The 11,557-nt window shown below is 27.6% G+C and overlaps 1 protein-coding gene across 3 annotated transcripts in view; it reads left to right on the top strand.

Moving 5' to 3' along the window:
- Positions 1-2,182: 2,182 nt before the first annotated feature.
- The window catches only part of LOC106677973 (zwei Ig domain protein zig-8), a 334,034-nt gene continuing 324,659 nt past the window's right edge, over positions 2,183-11,557 (top strand). For 2 of the 3 annotated variants that reach the window (XR_010845080.1, XM_067053232.1), the window contains exon 1: positions 8,176-8,261. The gene's annotated coding sequence lies outside the window, so the exon portion shown is untranslated. Of the gene's footprint in view, positions 2,376-8,175; positions 8,262-11,557 lie in introns of those variants that run through there. The other variant, XM_067053234.1, reaches the window with a different exon arrangement.

The raw sequence follows: 11,557 nt of genomic DNA, 5'->3' as shown, positions 1-11,557 counted from the left end.
TTCAATGACAATACTAATGTTAACCCATATTTTAAAGGAATATTTTTTAAATAACCTTAATTCTAAAGTAGATTTTGCTTTAATTTCTTGATCCATCTCCTCAATAAACATTTTATTAAGTTGACTTAATAACGTCAGTGTAGTGAATCTACTTCCTCAGGTATGAAGTTGTATTAATGAGTCGAAATATAAAAATGTCGTCGTCCTGGTACTTGTACTGGTAGCAGCCATATCTCACACCATTACAGCTACCAACGTATATGATGGGAGACTCAATACTACTACCATACTTTTAGTTAACTTGATTAAAAAATTAAATCACAGTTGTGCTTTTTACAATATTTACACTTAGCATGACTTTGAACCAACATTATTCCTCAATTTATGGGGACTGAACAAGACCAGAACATCCTAGTAATTTCTTTTATATCACTAGTATCGAAAGCTATTAGAGGCTAAATGGTTAAATGGTACATGAAGTGTGCTAAATATGTGCTTTGTGTGGCTAAATGGTACTAAAAACATTGGTACATGAGTGTATAGGTGTATAGATCATTTAGAGGCTGACTGCAGTTTGTTTTTGAAAGATTAAAATTAGGGACTTTAGTTGTATACAATAATTATAATTCAAATTTAAAGTGTGATTAAATCTATAAATTCTCTGCATTATATTTTTTCGTAATTAACATTTTTTAAAAATATTTATGGAATCAATAATTTTTTTTAATTGGCTGAAATATTATCTTAATTTTAAAAAAATGTATAAAATAAATATTTGAGATTAAATGGTCTATTAAATGTAATTTTCTAAGAGGACAGGTTGGTCTCTAAAAAGAGGCAGTGACAGAATTTATTTATTGAATTTTTTTTAATAATTAATGTATATTCACATGTTTTTTTCTCACTTATCTATTCCTATGAATAAATTAAATTAAATGATACTTAGGGAAGACACATTATTGAATGTCTGAATTAATTTGAGGTAGTCGTGGTCATAATTATTTAAAATTTTTGTGACTGTTGTATATAGATGGCCTTTCATGATAATCTCCCAACTGACTATGGTACTGTAAGAAATTTATTTTTATCAATTTGAATAAAAACCTACCATGTTAATAGCTGTGTGGTTTGAATTATCTAAACTATTTTAAATGATTACAATATAGATTTCTGCCAATTCTTAAGCCACAGAGCTATCAGATTATAAAGCTTTCATTCAAATTGTTTAAAAAATAAAATAAATAAGTGTATCAAAACTGTCTAGAGATTATCATACTAGGCCATTGGTGTAGTTAATATCTCATTTAATTGATTAATTTTTCATTAAACTAAAAATAAAAAAGAACTATCCATTCCTCAAATGTGAAAGAGCATATTGAGTTATTGATTATTGCAATAGAGATAATTAAGGTTTCTTTTGTCTAAAAAGTGCCACTTTGACGTTGCACATCACCTAAGAGAAAAGGTAATGATAGTAACTTTACTTTGACTGGTTGACTTATCATCCTCCCCTTGAAGTTATACCTAGTGTTTTATGCTCCTCATATTTTATACCCAGCTAATACAAAAGAGAGCAACATTTCTATGAAACTTTATCATCAAAGCTGCCAATGAGTGCTGTAATACTCGAGAAACATTTTAATAGAAAATATAAACCAATTCCCGTTAAATTTTTAAAAAGAGCCTATAACAATAAAGATTGGCTTTCAAATTGTGCTTGATTAGATCAGTCGTAAGTTGCTAATTAACACTCACTGTTATTTCATTTTAGCAGTGCTGTTTTCTTTTAGGCTGAAATATAGCTGATCCATATCTCTCCAAGTTTAAACCAATTATTAAACAGCTGAAATATGTTTGATGTAACAATTACCTATGATTATAAATTTTATATAGCCTTATATTTAGGCTTTCACATTGTTGCTAATCTTGAGTGTTAATTTAAGAAGTAAAAATTTGGCTGTTATTTAGGCATGTTAATCTTCATTTTAAATAAATTAATACAATTTATGTTTCTTCAAGGACTTATCTTTTTTTCGAATATAATTTAGTTGTTATCGGGAAGTCCTGTCTCTAATAATAATAAATTATAAACATGTTACATGAGAGTAATTAATTCAAAGTTTAGCAGTTTTAGTTTTAACCGCTAATTTAAATTAATTACTCATCTACTGTCAAATTTGATAAAATATTGAGTCTTCCTTTCACAATACCAGCTTTAGAAAAGTTTTGAACTGAGAATAATTATTTAATTATTAATTTATTTAAACGTTATCATTTTCCCTGTCCACTAGGTTTGAAATAGTAAAAGACAGCTTCAAACTGCATGTTAATGGAAGGATATGATGATTCAATGCTTTCAAAGCAGGATTGTTCAGGTATCAATTACTGTTACATGTATTTTGTCAATACAGGGATTATTGATCAAAGTTAATTATTTAACTTTTAATGATGTCAAACTTATAAGCTTTCCAGATGATTTTTTTAGTAATTAATTTCATAGTAATTTCCAGACTAAAATAAACAAAATTTTACTTTTCAGTTGATTTCAAACTTAATTTCTGAAATTATCATTTGGAGAACATCAGTAGATATCATTGCTTTGATTTGATAGTGGTATATCTGAAAAGAAAAAAAGTTTTGATATTATTTTGGATTGGACATATTGTGAAGATAGTAATGTAGACTAGAATTACTTTTTCTACTGGGGTAATCCTACAGACTACCCCAAAACTACTAGGGCTGTCACAAAGTAACCACAGTTTACAGCCATCAAGCACCAAATAAAAAGAAAACATTCTTTTGTCAGATGGGCCATTATTAAAGCCAAGCAGCGATATAAGTTTTTAGTTTGACAATAATATTAGTTTGTGATTTTTGTACTTTTTAGAATTTTTAGTTTTGTAACAACCTCCATTTATACCAGATTTAGTTGTTGAATGATTATCATACAATACTGAAGTAATCAAGAGGATCGATTTACGTAAAATAAATATGTTTTACCAATTACTAAAGAGTATAGAGGTATATTTTTTTACCTCATTAACATAGCTAGTTTGCAATAGATTCTGGTATTTAAAATTTTTTTTACTAAAACTAGCAAATAAATAAGTGAACTTCATTTGTTTTCTAAAATGATATATTCCTTTAAATATACTCAGATACAAATACCTTTTTTCCTTTTCATTAATTATTTTTGAGTCATTTTACCACTATATTGACAAACATTGGAGTTTCGTTTTGTTTTAATTTAATTAAAAAACAAGTGAAAAATGAAAAAAAAATTTCTGAATTGTTCATTTATTGAATATTAATTCTCAATAGTGATACATTTTAATTATTCAGAAAACGAAACTTGTTCAATTTTCACCTTTTTTGGAATATTTTACTTTAACAATACATATAAACGATAAATGAAATGTTTGTTGAAACAGTCGGTCTTGAAATTTATTTCCTTACAAATTAAGCTTGTAATTTTTTTTTCTTCTAAGCTCCATGGGTCTGTAGAGTTTGATATATTATATGAGGGTGTAGGTAACAATAATGGGTGAAATCTCTTGTACTGTATTTCAAATGCATTGTAAGAGTATAATTGGAAAATGGATTGAGCTTGATAATGCTCATCAGATTTCTTGATCAGTTAGCTAGTCATCAGTCTAGTCTTAATCTGTGTGTCACCTTTGTGGCTGTCCTGTAGGTGTTAGTTTCCTGAATAATGGGTTCCTGCATTACTGTAGGCTATAAAAAAAAATTAATATGCCTCCTCGATATAAATGCTGTCACATTATCAATTAGATTCTCCAGTAGCAGAATTGGTACTTATACGTTAGCTTGTAAAATATTTATCATTAAACAAATTTTAAAAAAAAATTTCCCGAGTGTTTATCAAGAATTTTATACGTTATGATAACATTTCTCTAATGCTCGCGTGAACCATCGTACAGTGGGACCAACAATCAGTAAACTCGGAAAATTGGAAATAAATAAAAGTTTAATCATTGCAATTTTTATTTATAAAATACCAATAATTGGCAATCACTTATCATACTCGAAATTTTTTTAAATCTAAATTCAAGCCTTACTATTAATGTATTACATTATCAAAGCAGGGAGGTTCAAACTTAAAAAAAAAATTACCTATTATTAAAATCAAAATTTACATTAAATCTGATTTTTATTTTGGTTACATTATAATTTTTGTGTGAAAACTGAAATTCAATTAAAGTTATTAGTGAATTTTTTTTAATGTTTCCACATCTTATCAAATAAATAAAATCGATTGAGATCGAATTGATAAAACTTGGCATATGCTTATAATTACGTATTATAATACATTTGGCATATTATAATAGTACGTTTCTAGATTATAAATATGCAATTGCAACTCATTCGAAGTTGAACATTGTCGAATAAATTTTCCCATTTAACTTTTTTTTCTCTCTATTAATGGTGCTGGAAATTAGCACAAATGTTTGTTATCTAATTAAACACAAACATGCTTTGTTTGAATTGTTTTTCTTCGTACCTTTTTAATTTATGCACATATATTCAACAATCGTTCGGTTTCAATTATCTTTTGTTAAGTAAACATGTAAAGAAAATACTATCGCTTAACTTTTAATTTTATTTTTATATAGCGGCACAAGTTTCAGAGATAAACGATCTGGTTTCGAGTATATAGACTTGTTAGTTCTCTTTGGTGAATTAGTTGTACATATAATTTTTTTTTTTTTTAACTTTAACTGTTAAAGAGATTTTCAAAGTAATTCGATCTCGAATCCTTCAGAAATAGTAGTGAATATAAGTTCAATGTTTTTGCAAAAAAACCAAAAAAAAAACCAACCGGATGATACATGTTATTTTTTAAAATTTTGTTTAATAAAATCTAGAAATATTTAAAAATTAAGTAATATCAGATCTATACCAACGACCACTTTTGACAGCCAAAAACTGTCTAAAGCATGCGCAGTACATGTCTTGGAATAGAAAAATCGTACTGCGCATGATTCTGACAGTTTTTGTTGTTCAAAAGTGGGCGTTGGAAGATGCCTATTGTTAGAGACTTCTAAAATCTAGAAACACTCTGAAAGGGGGAGAAAATATTTATATACTACTTCCGAATATAATGTATACTGATAAAGTGAAGCATGATGGGCTGAAAATTCACAAACTCTTAAATCTGAAACTTAATTTCTTCGTATGCTGTTAAAGAATTTAGAATTTCTGAGGATCCTTAAAATTAGGAAATGTTAATTTTTTCCTCAAATATAATCAAGTTACCTTTACAAATACATTATGTTTAGTTTTTATTTAATATGCATTATAGTTTTATTTTACAGTGTATAGTAGGAAAATAATAATAATTATACGGAACTGGAAATATTTGATTTTTAAATTAAAACTAATAAAAATATTGCGGATTAATTAATTTTGTCGTATTCTATACATAATTTTATATATACGTTATATACATCTTATAGAGATAATTCTGTATATATACATAATCGTTAAATAGTGCGATTAAAAATAGTTTCAAAATTACATGAGAGGTTAAGTTCGTCGTATTCCCATCGGTGCGCCACTGTTGATAAAGATCTTGATTTTGAACCTATTTTATCTTCAGAAATCTTGGAATATTGCTTTAAAATTTTTAAAAAAGTAAAGTAGAAACTATAAGATCTAATCATCATGCATAGCCAGTGGGCCTTTTCGGATGAAGTCGCAGAAACTTTTAAATCAAACACATCAACACTGATGGATTCTGGCTGAGAATTAGGTGTATAAATATGTGTACACTTTGATCCAAACTGGCGATGATGTTCAGGATATGAAGGAGAAAAGGGTATAATAGTTCAGGTACCTTGTACCAGATACAACATCAAAAAGAAATGATATTTAAACAAAAATAGAAGTAGCTTCTAGGCCACGAAATATTATTTTTTCGTTACAAAACCGAAAGCCCATAGATATCAGCCTTATTTATTACAATGGTATTAATTTAGTTCAGTAGTTCCCAAACCTTGGAAATTTATGGACCATTAAAAAAGATATTGAGCCATTTGCGTACAACTCCCACTGCTATAGTTGGGGAAAGCGCTTTCCTCCAGGAAACTGTTTACACTCACTAAAAACTGCATTTCGAGGAACTTTTAGAGCATTTTCCTATTAAAACCTTCCTACTAATCCCAAACAATGGGAAAGGTAAACAATAAAACCAGTTCTGACAATAAATCCCCTAAAATATGTGTTACCGAACTCTCCCGCGATCCAACCAAAGCCTCTCATTGTTAACCTGTAGCCCGTGAACTATTGCTTGAGAATTTCTATGAAAATACTAAACTATTTTTCCAGAATACTTAAGATTTCTAAATCTTTCTCTATTTGGTTCTTTGATGTTGTAAATCATTGTTTATTTCTTCCTTGATGTTGACTTCGACACCTTTGAAATTTCTCGTTAATGCCAAATAAACTTCGAAGTTTTAAATTTTGTAACGTTTAAGTCCCGATGTACACAAGAACAAAACATTTTCCTTTAAATGCGCAGTTTACTTTTAGCATTTCACAAAGAATTCTTGATTATTAAAAGTTTTTAGTAGTCCGAGTTGTGGACGAATCCGACTATCTCTTATTCCTCGATAATTTGTTGAATCTGGGTTCTCTGTAGCCGATAGGAGATTTTTGACTAACTAACCGATGTTATGTTCTGATGGAATAGTTTGAATATTTAAAAACGTGCTTTTATCGTAAAAAAAAAATTTTTAACGAATATCAGACAAAGATTCAGTACTTCAAAGAAGACCTCTGGGAGTTTCCTTGATGCTGGTAGATCACCCATTATTATGGCAGCTACACTGTCGGTGGCAAATCTTTTATCCTCCACTGTTGGCCACTAATGTGGATGGGTTGTTGACGTTTTGGTGAAAACGTACGTTCCCTAGCCGTTTTTCTCGAACATCAATCAGATTGGCCGATGTCATTCCAGAACATGAGTTGCATCTATACACGTGATGAATCATTTGCTCAACAATTCCTAATGTTTACCTAAATAATGGATTTTAAAATTTTGAAAATTATATTGAAACTCGTGTATTGATTACTTTTGGTTGTCAACTGGATTAATTGTTACTTTTCCCTGTGTTATTAATTTAGCAATTGTTAACTAGTTTTTAATTTAGTAAGAAAAAATACTTGTTAGGCAAAAAACATAAAAATAAATAGATTTATTTATCAATAGTATACAAAAATTTATTGAAATATATAAATAATATCAATGAAATCTTAATTTCCACATGGCCAATGGTTTAGTCAACAATGTTCGTTGAACCATTGGCCATGTGGGTGGAGGTTATATTCCTCTATTAATTGTTTCACTGTCCTGGGATTTTTCAGAATTTTTTATATAGAAAGGATGTTTTGTCCACTGATATCTACCAAGCTTTTTCAGGGTAGAAAAATTTCATTCGACCTAGTATTTTTTATTATTTTAATTTAAATTAAAGGAAATAGCGAAAAAAAGTGTATGTTTAGTAAGAAGCTTCAGATTGATTGAAAGTTTTAAAAACTATGTTAAAACACAAGGTTGCGTGTTTGCTGTTCAAAGTACGATTTTATGTTAACGGTACAATGTCAGAAATTTGTTTATTGCATTAAAGAGTAATGTATATATTTTTATAAGAAAACAAATTTTTGATCCACATATTCAAAATCATCCCCTCCTTTCGCCCTCCTAAAATCCATACTGTCCTGTATAGACTTTACAAATTTATGGTTTATACTGCATTGGCCTGATATTTGAGTTCAAATTAAAAAAAAAATATCTGTCGAGGGCGGTAAGGAGGTCAAATATTAAAAATGCCAGTTTTATTTGAAAAATCACTTGATAATTTAGTAGTTTACTGTTAGTCAACATTACTTGAAGTGACAGAATTTGAAATTTCATGCAAGTAATTGGGAGAAATGCTGATCTATACTAACTAATAAACATTCGATTGGTTTTTCGGTAAAACTTTATTGGACTCTTTTTTATCGTCCTCAGCAGATTGTATTAAATATAAAAAAAATAAATACAAAACTAAATGACAGAAACCGGTTACCATTAATCGTTCCTTTTGTAACCGGTACTGGAGGTGCTGAGCTCTGGCGGTAGACCGCGCACACTGGCTCAGTAAGTGACAAGCCTGCCTAGGGTAACAGTCTCTAGATAATGCTCTTTCGAATATTTAATGTGTTCGCGATTTACGGTCATTTCGGAGGATAATTCTTGTGTATGTGGTATTTATTTTATAGAATTTATAATTAATTTAGAAATTAAAAATTTGACTTTTTTCACTGATTAACAAAAAAAAAAAAATTAAAAAAACCTCAGTTAATTTGATATAATATTTGAATCATTGTGTCATAATATTAATACTATGAATGATGATTCAGATTAATATTTTAGCTGTTCTTTTAAAATTATACATCAGATAGAATTGTGAGCACCGAATTAATTTTTTTTAAATAATTTTTATAAAGAACGTCTTTAAAAAAAAAAAAAAAAAAAAAAACTAAGTCCATGTATTAAAAACGGTGATGATTGTAACTAAAAAAAATAAAAACAACTAAAATGTCCTAATGGAAATTAATCTTATTGATGCAGAAAGCTATATAAGAACTTTATTAAAATATATGACAATTAATTTAAGCTAAATACCTTATTCTTAGTTTATTCGTCAATACTTAAATTTATTTATTCCTTTATTGAGTTGTAAAAAAGTAATTAAAAGCTCAAACAAATAAAACTAAAATTTTGATTAAACTGCAAAAGTGCCATTGCAGAATGAGATAACTGATATTCCTATTTTTTTTTTTTTTTCAAGGAATTGATTTTTTATTTTAGGAATTTTGCGGAGGAAAAAAATTAAAAATATTCAAAAATGTTTAGGAAAGATGTATTTAAAAAATGGAATTAAAATTTTCCATATCATATTTTTTATCTTTTTAGATGGGGAAAAGATCACTGAATATTTTTTTAAAATCATCATTTAAATTCGTTAGCACATATTCAAAATTTATTGTAATTAGTCCGTCAGGAATAAATATATATTTAGCACATTTGCACACCCATAAAATGGCGGAGATCTATCTGTATACTCATATCAAGATATTTTTCGCTTTATAAAACAAATATAATTTTAAGTTTTAATAAATAGTATAAATGGCCTAATGATATTTTTACATATCTTTGAATTGAAGAAATTAAAAAATGCTAATAATTTGAAGATTAAAAATAAAATGATCATGATTAAAATCTAAAAGAAAAGAAACATATATTGGTTTATAACAGTATTATTTTTTGCTTTTTCGTTAAATTAATGGAAAGAATAAAAAAGTTAAATGAGAGCCATTGTTCGTTTTCACTCGGTCTTAAATTAATGTTGCAGCTTCTATCACTATTTGGTTTTAATTATTTGTTTAGTTTATTCACCCCATCATTAAAGTACAATTAATTTAATAATATTTTATTAATTATGAGTTTATTAATATGATCCATTGGCTTTATTTAAAACATATTAGTTTTGAAGTTCACTGTTTTATCTACATATAGTGCCTATCAGCGATGCCATTAAATTATAATCGGTACTTCAATATTATTAAAAATATTTTAAAGATTTTATAATATTGAAAATTTAATGTTTGGGTTTTAAATTTTTATTTGTACAAAAAAGTGGAAAATAATCTTTTGTTCACTACCAGCTAAGCAATGTGGTGTAGTTTCAAAACATTTTGTAAAGAAATTTGTTTTTTTCATAAAATTTTGAAAAAATAAACTTACCTTAACTAGTTCAGATTAATTAATCATTTTAGTATAAATTAAAAAAAATAATATTTTTCCAATCACATCCTAATTAATTTAGCAAAGAAAAAACTTAAAAGATTTTTATATTAATTTAAATATTATAACATTAATATTCGAAAAAACAGAGCTAATTATTTTTCTTTGTATTATAAAATATTATATTAAAATGAAAATAATAATTAACTCAAAATTTGGAATTTGGATAAATTTACAAAAACATTTTATTATCAAGAAAGGTCTTCAATAATGCGCAAGTGTGATATTGCCTACTGACGAGAACATTTTTTCTCATTTAAAGAAATAAATATAAAAGTTGTTATTTAAATTTTTTTTCCAAAATACTGCGTGCTATTGTGCATCAATTGTTCTTGGTACTTCAAATTTAAAAAAAAGTTGTAGTGATATAGTTTTTATATCTAAAAAAAAAATTATATATTTTATTATTCGTGGAATAGACGATTTGTAGTAATTTCTCAAAATATAATTTACTACTTTTTTGACGATGAGCTCCAAACAGTCTTTTCTTTTTTTTATCTACTATTTTCGTCTTTTTCTGTAAAGTCTGGACGCTTAATGAATAAATCTGTGGCTCGGCATCCCTTAAAGAAAGATGTAGCCTAGAATGTTCACTGCAGTGTGAGTTGATTTTAAGGGCTTATTGGGCTCTCTAACTCCCGTCATGGACAAATTTAAGGTGTTTGTCACTTTTCAAACATTAAAGAAAACAGTGTTTTCTTAATAAACTCGTATGTAGTTTATTTCTAATGATTAATTGTTGAATCCACGAATTGATTATGGTTAAATAAATTCCTGATCTGGAGGCCACCACTTTGTTAAGGACGGCCCTGGGTGTGAAGGAGTTTGTAGATCAGGTCTTTCTATCCTTCTGATCGTTTTTCAAAAAGGTTTGTCTCCTAGTATGGCTCGCTTTTTTTTATTCGATTGGCTACCCAATTAGCCATATGGGAAGACCAAAAAGCGGTATAGAATAAATATGGGAAGACTCGTGTAACCGTGTAACCAAAGGTCCTTTTCATTGATCGTATAGCCACTGCTATTATTCAAGACAATTATTGATGTAGTTTAATTAAAGCAGTAATAACGTGTCTCAATATAAGCTAATCGTTAGGTAAAATAAGCGGATGATAATTAGGTATTAGTTTTAAATATAATTATAGTTTTAATATATTTATTCTACAGCAATTCTTTGCATAATAATTTATTTCTGGAAGAAATACACTAACAATTAAAATACTCTGCTTAATGAATTTTTTTCTTTTTGAATTTAATAAAAATAATGAAATAAAATTTATTTAATAGATTTACTTTGTAATAAGATTAAAGCAATAGCATTTGGTTTAAATTATTTTATGAAAGTCGAGATAACTGCGGTGTAATTCTGACGTAATATTTTCTCCTGAATTAATATTTTGAGGTTTATGATATTTATTTCTTTGAAATTCTTATAAAATGAAATAAATATAATGATATTTTCCCTAAAAGGAATTAAAATTTACGAAAAAGTCTAAAATAATTATTAGTCAATAGCAATTTCGTGTTTCTCCTTCTTTTATTCTCTCTGCCTTGATTCTCGTCTGTCAATTATGTCATTTACGGATAATTGACGTGACGTAATCAATATGATGAGTTCGTGCATATACACACATGAAATGCAATAATCGGTAAAATAAGTTCTGGATATCCCAAATCTATAAATTCTGT

Source organism: Halyomorpha halys, unplaced genomic scaffold (genome assembly GCF_000696795.3).
Source record: "Halyomorpha halys isolate HHAL.00 unplaced genomic scaffold, Hhal_1.1 Scaffold116.1, whole genome shotgun sequence".
Classification (NCBI taxonomy): Eukaryota; Metazoa; Arthropoda; class Insecta; order Hemiptera; family Pentatomidae; genus Halyomorpha; species Halyomorpha halys.
This window is presented reverse-complemented; position numbering and strand designations above follow the sequence as displayed.